The following is an 8,315-nucleotide window of genomic DNA, read 5'->3' as shown; positions in this document are numbered from 1 at the left end:
TGTCAGTTGCTTCATTTGCAAATTTTTTCTCCCATTCTGAGGGTTGTCTTTTGGTCTTGTTTATGGGTTCCTTTGCTGTGGAAAAGCTTTGAAAATTCATTAGGTCTTATTTGTTTATTTTTGTTTTTATTTCCATTTCTCTAGGAGGTGGGTGAAAATGGATCTTGCTGTGATTTATGTCATAGAGTGTTCTGCCTATGTTTTCCTCTAAGAGTTTGATAGTTTCTGGCCTTACATTTAGGTCTTTGACCAACTTTGAGCTTATTTTTGTGTATGGTGTTAGGGAGTCATCTAATCTCATACTTTTACATGTACCTGTCAAGTTTTCCCAGCACCACTTATTGAAGAGGCTGTCCTTTCTCCACTGTACACTCCTGCCTCCTTTATCAAAGATAAGGTGACCATATGTGCGTGGGTTTATCTCTGGGCTTTCTATCATGTTCCATTGATCTATCTTTCTGTTTTTGTGCCACTACCATATTGTCTTGATTACTATAGCTTTGTAGTATAGTCTGAAGTCAGGGAGCCTGATTCCTCAAGCTCCGTTTTTCGTTCTCAAGATTGCTTTGGCTATTTGGGGTCTTTTGCGTTTCCATACAAATTGTGAAATTTTTTGTTCTAGTTCTGTGAAAAATGCCATTGGTAGTTTGATAGGGATTGCATTGAATCTGTAGATTGCTTTGGGTAGTAGAGTCATTTTCACAATGTTGATTCTTCCAATCCAAGAACATGGTATATCTCTCCATCTATTTGTATCATCTTTCTTTCATCAGTGTCTTATAATTTTCTGCATACGGGTCTTTTGTCTCCTTAGGTAGGTTTATTCCTATGTATTTTATTCTTTTTGTTGCAATGGTAAATGGGAGTGTTTTCTTGATTTCACTTTCACATTTTTCATCATTAGTGTATAGGAATGCCAGAGATTTCTGTGCATTAATTTTGTATCCTGCTACTTTACCAAATTCATTGATTAGCTCTAGTAGTTTTCTGGTAGCATCTTTAGGATTCTCTATGTATAGTATCATGTCATCTGCAAACAGTGACAGCTTTACTTCTTTTCCGATTTGGATTCCTATTATTTCCTTTTCTTCTCTGATTGCTGTGGCTAAAACTTCCAAAACTATGCTGAATAAGAGTGGTGAGAGTGGGCAACCTTGTCTTGTTCCTGATCTTAGTGGAAATGGTTTTAGTTTTTCACCATTGAGGACGATGTTGGCTGTGGCTTTGTCATATATGGCCTTTATTATGTTGAGGAACGTTCCCTTTATGCCTACTTTCTGCAGGGTTTTTATCATAAATGGGTGTTGAATTTTGTCGAAAGTTTTCTCTGCATCTATTGAGATGATCATATGGTTTTTCTCCTTCAATTTGTTAATATGGTGTATCACATTGATTGATTTGCATATATTGAAGAATACTTGCATTCCTAGGATAAACCCCACTTGATCATGGTGTATGATCCTTTTAATGTGCTGTTGGATTCTGTTTGCTAGTATTTTCTTGAGGATTTTTGCATCTATATTCGTCAGTGATATTGGCCTGTAGTTTTAGTTCTTTGTGACATCCTTGTCTGGTTTTGGTATCAGGGTGATGGTGGCCTCGTAGAATGAGTTTGGGAGTGTTCCTCCCTCTGCTATATTTTGGAAGAGTTTGAGAAGGATAGGTGTTAGCTCTTCTCTAAATGTTTGATAGAATTCGTCTGTGAGGCCATCTGATCCTGGGCTTTTGTTTGTTGGAAGATTTTTAATCACAGTTTCAATTTCAGTGCTTGTGATTGGTCTGTTCATATTTTCTATTTCTTCCTGATTCAGTCTTGGCAGGTTGTGCATTTCTAAGAATTTGTCCATTTCTTCCAGGTTGTCCATTTTATTGGCATAGAGTTCCTTGTAGTAATCTTTCATGATCTTTTGTATTTCTGCAGTGTCAGCTGTTACTTCTCCTTTTTTGTTTCTAATTCTATTGATTTGAGTCTTCTCCCTTTTTTTCTTGATGAGTCTGGCTAATGGTTTATCAATTTTGTTTATCTTCTCAAAGAACCAGCTTTTCGTTTTATAGATTTTTGTTATTGTTTCCTTCATTTGTTTTTCATTTATTTCTGATCTGATTTTTATAATTTCTTTCTTTCTGCTAACTTTGAGGTCTTTTTGTTTTTCTTTCTCTAATTGTTTTAGGTGCAAGGTTAGATTATTTATTCGAGATGTTTCCTGTTTCTTAAGATAGGACTGTATTGCTATAAACTTCCCTCTTAGAACTGCTTTTGATGCATCCCATAGATTTTGGGTCGTCGTGTCTCCATTGTCATTTGTTTCTAGGTATTTTTTGATTTCCTCTTTGATTTCTTCAGTGATCACTTCGTTATTAAGTAGTGTATTGTTTAGCCTCCAAGTGTTTGTATTTTTTACAGATCTTTTCATGTAATTGATATCTAGTCTCATAGCGTTGTGGTCGGAAAAGATACTTGATACAATTTCAATTTTCTTAAATTTACCAAGGCTTGATTTGTGACCCAAGATATGATCTATCCTGGAGAATATTCCATGAGCACTTGAGAAAAATGTGTATTCTGTTGTTTTTGGATGGAATGTCCTATAAATATCAATTAAGTCCTTCTTGTTTAATGTATCATTTAAAGCTTGTGTTTTCTTATTTATTTTCATTTTGGATGATCTGTCCATGGGTGAAAGTGGGGTGTTAAAGTCCCCTACTATGATTGTGTTACTGCCGATTTCCCCTTTTATGGCTGTTAGTATTTGCCTTATGTATTGAGGTGCTCCTATGTTGGGTGCATAAATATTTACAATTGTTATATCTTCTTATTGGATCGATCCCTTGATCATTATGTAGTGTCCTTCTTTGTCTCTTCTAGTAGTTTTTATTTTAAAGCCTATTTTGTCTGATATGAGAATTGCTACTCCAGCTTTCTTTTGGTTTCCATTTGCATGAAATATCTTTTTCCATCCCCTCCCTTTCAGTCTGTATGTGTCTCTAGGTCTGAAGTGGGTCTCTTATAGACAGCAAATATATGGGTCTTGTTTTTGTATCCATTCAGCCAATCTGTGTCTTTTGGTGGGAGCATTTAGTCCATTTACATTTAAGGTAATTATCGATATGTATGTTCCTATTCCCATTTTCTTAATTGTTTGGGGTTCGTTATTGTAGGTCTTTTCCTTCTCTTGTGTTTCTTGCCTAGAGAAGTTCCTTTAGCATTTGTTGTAAAGCTGGTTTGGTGGCGCTGAACTCTCCTAGCTTTTGCTTGTCTGTAAAGTTTTTAATTTCTCCATCAAATCTGAATGAGATCCTTGCTGCATAGAGTAATCTTGGTTGCAGCTTTTTCTCCTTCACCACTTTAAATATGTCCTGTCAGTCCCTTCTGGCTTGCAGAGTTTCTGCTGCAAGATCAGCTGTTAACCTTATGGGGATTCCCTTGTGTGTTATTTGTTGTTTTTCCCTTGCTGTTTTTTATATGTTTTCTTTGTATTTAATTGTTGACAATTTGATTAATATGTGTCTTGCTGTATTTCTCTTTGGACTTATCCTGTATGGGACTCTCTGTGCTTCTTGGACTTGATTAACTATTTCCTTTCCCATATTAGGGAAGTTTTCAACTATAATCTCGTCAAATATTTTCTCAGTCCCTTTCTTTTTCTCTTCTTCTTCTGGAACCCCTATCATTCGAATGTTGGTGTGTTTAATGTTGTCCCAGAGGTCTCTGAGACTGTCCTCAGTTCTTTTCATTCTTTTTTCTTTATTCTGCTCTGAAGTACTTATTTCCACTATTTTATCTTCCACATCACTTATCCGTTCTTCTGCCTCAGTTATTCTGCTATTGATCCCATCTAGAGTATTTTTAATTTCATTTATTGCATTGTTCATCGTTGTTTGTTTCATCTTTAGTTCTTCTAGGTCCTTGTTAAATGTTTCTTGCATTTTGTCTATTCTATTTACAAGATTTTGGATCATCTTTACTATCATTATTCTGACTTCTTTTTCAGGTAGACTGCCTATTTCCTCTTCATTTGTTAGGTCTGGTGGGTTTTTATCTTGCTCCTTCATCTGCTGTGTGTTTTTTTGTCTTCTCATTTTGTTTATCTTACTGTGTTTGGTGTCTCCTTTTTGCAGGCTGCAGGTTCGTAGTTCCCATTGTTTTTGGTGTCTGTCCCCAGTGGCTAAGGTTGGTTCAGTGGGTTGTGTAGGCTTCCTGGTGGGGGACTAGTGCCTGTGTTCTGGTGGATGAGGCTGGATCTTGTCTTTCTGGTGGGTAGGTCCACGTCTGATGGTGTGTTTTGGGATGTCTGTGGACTTATTATGATTTTAGGCAGCCTCTCTGCTAATGGGTGATGTTGTATTCCTGTCTTGCTAGTTGTTTGGCATAGGATGTCCAGCACTGTAGCTTGCTGGTCGTTGAGTGAAGCTGGGTGCTGGTGTTGAGATGGAGATCTCTGGCATATATTCACTGTTTGATATTACGTGGAGCTGGGAGGCCTCTTGTGGACCAGTGTCCTGAAGTTGGCTCTCCCCCCTCATAGGCACAGCACTGACTCCTGGCTGCAGCAACAAGAGCCTTTCATCCACACAGCTCAGAATAAAAGGGAGAAAAAGTAAAAGAAAGAATTAGTCAAAGTAGAAAGAAAGAAAGAAAGAAAGAAAGAAAGAAAGAAAGAAAGAAAGAAAGAAAGAAGGGAGGGACGGAGGGAGGGAGGGAGGAAGGAAGGAAGGAGGGAAGGAAGGAAAAAAGAAAGAAAATAAAGTAAAATAAAGTAAAATATAATAAAGTTATTAAAATAAAAAAAATAATTATTAAGAGAAAAAAAAGAAAAAACAATTTAAAAAAAAAACAAAGAAAAACGGACGGATAGAACCCTAGGACAAATGGTGGAAGCAAAGCTATACAGATAAAATCTCACACAGAAGCATACCCATACACACTCACAAAAAGAGGAAAAGGGCAAAAAATCATACATGTTGCTCTCAAAGTCCATCTCCTTAATTTGGGATGATTTGTTGTCTATTCATGTATTCCACAGATGCAGGTACGTCAAGTTGATTGTGGAGCTTTAATCCGCTGCTTCTGAGGCTGCTGGGAGAGATTTCCCTTTCTTCTCTTCTTTTTTCTCACAGCTCCCAGGGGCTCAGCTTTGAATTTGGCCCCACCTCTGCGTGTAGGTCACCAGAGGGCGTCTGTTCTTCGCTCAGACAGGACGGGGTTAAAGGAGCCGCTGATTCAGGGGCTCTGGCTCACTCAGGCCTGGGGGACGGAGGGGCACGGAGTGCGGGGCAAGCCTGCGGCGGCAAAGGACGGCGGGACATTGCACCAGCCTGAGGCGCACCGTGCGTTCTCCCGAGGGAGTTGTCCCTGGATCCCGGGACCCTGGCAGTGGCGGGCTGTACAGGCTCCCCAGAAGGGGGGTGTGGATAGTGACCTGTGCTTGCACACAGGCTTCTTGGTGGCGGCAGCAGCAGCCTTAGCGTCTCATGCCTGTCTCTGGGGTCCGCGCTTTTAGCCGCGGCTCACGCCCGTCTCTGGAGCTCCTTTAAGCAGCGCTCTTAATCCCCTCACCTCCCGCACCAGGAAACAAAGAGGGAAGAAAAAGTCTCTTGCCTCTTCGGCAGGTCCAGACTTTTCCCCGGACTCCCTCCCGACTAGCTGTGGCGCACTAACCCCCTGCAGGCTGTGTTCACTCCGCCAACCCCAGTCCTCTCCCGGAGCTCCGACCGAAGCCCCAGCCTCAGCTCCCAGCCCCACCCGCCCCGGCGTGTGAGCAGACAAGCCTCTCGGGCTGGTGAGTGCTGGTTGCCCCTGATCCTCTGTGTGGGAATCGCTCCGCTTTGCCTTCCGCACCCTGTTGCTGCGCTCCGAAGCTTTCCCCCTCCGCCACCCACAGTCTCCGCCCGTGAAGGGGCTTCTAGCGTGTGGAAACCTTTCCTCCTTCACAGCTCCCTCCCACTGGTGCAGGTTCCGTCCCTATCCTTTTGTCTCTGTTTATTCTTTTTTCTTTTCCCTACCCAGGTACGTGGGGAGTTTCTTGCCTTTTGGGAGGTCTGAGGTCTTCTGCCAGCGTTCAGTAGGTGTTCTGTAGGAGTTGTTCCATGTGTAGATGTATTTCTGGTGTATCTGTGAAGAGAAAGGTGACCTCTGTGTCTTACTCTTCCGCCATCTTCCCGGAAGCCTCCCAAAAGCTGAGAATTATTAACACTGCCTCTGTAAGCAGAAATGCTCAAGGAAATGCTGGGATCCATGGTGTGCCTTTTCCTAACTTCGCCATTTTAGACATGACAGCTCAACTCTAGCTGAACATAGCCAGACAACTCCCAAGGATAAAACTAAAACCTTAAGTTGCCAGCAAATTGTTTTCCAAAAGAATAATTATTAGGACAACAAAATCATGTAAATATGAAATGGAAAGCCATGACAGGTCATCTAATCTCTCCTGTGAGAATTCTCTTAAATGTTGGCCTCAGTGCTCTTCAGGGTGAATTTTAAGTACAACCAGTGATGTAAATCCCCCCTTTAACCTTGTGGGGCTGTTGTGCAAACCGAAAGTTTCCATTGCTTCTGCTTGGGTAAAATATTTTAAAATTTGCCTTTTCCTCAATGTGTATTTTACTCTAGCTCTCTTGTGCCTCTATCTTTCTAGGTTTTATAAATAAAAATAAGTGGTGATATAATCTTAGAGCAGTAATTTTCATTCAACTAAGGGTTCAGTTACAAGCAGCAAATGTACTCTTTTCATTTAAAGTAAACCTAATGGTGACAATAATTTTTTTTCTATTCTAAGTTTAATGCGCTTTTATTTCATTCTATTGATGTTTAAAAATTGGAAGGGGTAAAAAAGTCAGAAGTTATCACTTCAGTAGGTTAAATCTTAGGAAAATCTTCAGGTTCATTTGCTGTGATGCTAAAAATTTAATGGAATATTGTTTAATTAAATGAGCTGTCTGCTGGAGGTGGGAAATTTGGAGATTATATAGAATGTTATGAAACTTATTTTTGTTTATTTGTTTAACATTTTAATCTTATTTTTCCTTGAGAATCTTGCCAGTATTGGTCTCAATACATTACTCTTTCATGTAATTAAACCTATCTTTGGTTCAATGGGTAAGACAATATTGGCTTTTTAAATGCAACATTTCCCAAACATTAGTCTTCTGTGTACCAACTGCCTGAATTTTGGCATATTTTATACTACTGTACAATCTTCCACTGAATATTTTTCTTTTTTTCCTCTTTTTTTTTTTTTTTCTTCACGGTACGCGGGCCTCTCACTGTTGTGGCCTCTCCCGCTGCGGAGCACAGGCTCCGGACGAGCAGGCTCAGTGGCTATGGCTCACGGGCCCAGCCGCTCCACGGCATGTGGGATCTTCCCAGACCAGGGCATGAACCCGTGTTCCATGCATCGGCAGGCGGACTCTCAACCACTGCGCCACCAGGGAAGCCCTGAATATTTTTCTTGAAATAACGTACTTGTTTGAATTCAAATGTATTTTAAGTAATATTTATGTCATTTAATCCCCTTTTCCCCTAATATAGGTAAATGCATACAATTTAAAACTTTATTGCATAACTTCTAAAATTATCTCGTAGCCCACAGTTCGGAAAACTGTTCTGTCGTATTTCACTATAAATCTCGGGGAGAGGCTTCCGCTGCCATGGAGGTGTTCCTCATGATCCGTTGCCACAAGACCACCATCTTCCCGGATGTCAAGGAGCAGAGCAAAGTGATCGAGCTCAAGTGGCTGCTGGAAGAGTAGCAGCTGTACAAGGACGACCAACTTCTGGACGACGGGAGGACATTGGGTGAGTGTAGCTTCACCAGCCGGAGAGCAAGGCCTCAGGCCGCAGCCACTGTGGAGCTAGCCTTCCAGGCAGATGAAGCATTTGAAGCCCTGTGCATTGAGCCTTTCTCCAGCCCACCTGAGCTGCCTGCTCTGTGTGATGAAGCTGCAGGACTCAAGAAGCAGCGCCAATCAACAAGCTGTGTAGTTGGAGAACCTTCCCCCACTCCTGTTCCCCCCATCTCCCTCCAATAAAAGCGATTTGGGTGTTAAAAAAAAAAAATATATATATATATATATATATATATATATAATTTCCTTCTTCTTTCATAAAAGAATCTAACTTTCAGTGTTATTTTCTGATAGTCTCCTAGCAGTTTTAAAAATTTGTATTGTGAATTTTTAAAAAAAACTAAAAAATAATCTGCATTGTGTATATTATGTTTTAAATATGTTATGCTGTTCTCCTATTACTATAAAAATCCATTTAATTTAAACAAGTATAGAGAAATCACAGGCATTATTTATAAAAATTAAAAGAT

The 8,315-nt window shown here is 40.2% G+C and overlaps 1 pseudogene across 1 annotated transcript; it reads left to right on the top strand.

Annotated features, from left to right (window-relative positions):
* The first annotated feature begins 7,647 nt into the window (after positions 1-7,647).
* Positions 7,648-7,981, top strand: LOC309821342 (elongin-B-like; annotated as a pseudogene). The gene has a single exon. The product of its transcript is annotated as an elongin-B-like (transcript).
* The last annotated feature ends 334 nt before the right edge of the window (positions 7,982-8,315 follow it).

The sequence above is a fragment of the Grampus griseus genome (assembly GCF_964374135.1).
Source record: "Grampus griseus genome assembly, chromosome: 3".
Classification (NCBI taxonomy): Eukaryota; Metazoa; Chordata; class Mammalia; order Artiodactyla; family Delphinidae; genus Grampus; species Grampus griseus.
Note: the sequence above shows the minus strand (reverse complement) of the source record. Positions and strands in the feature narration are given on the sequence as shown.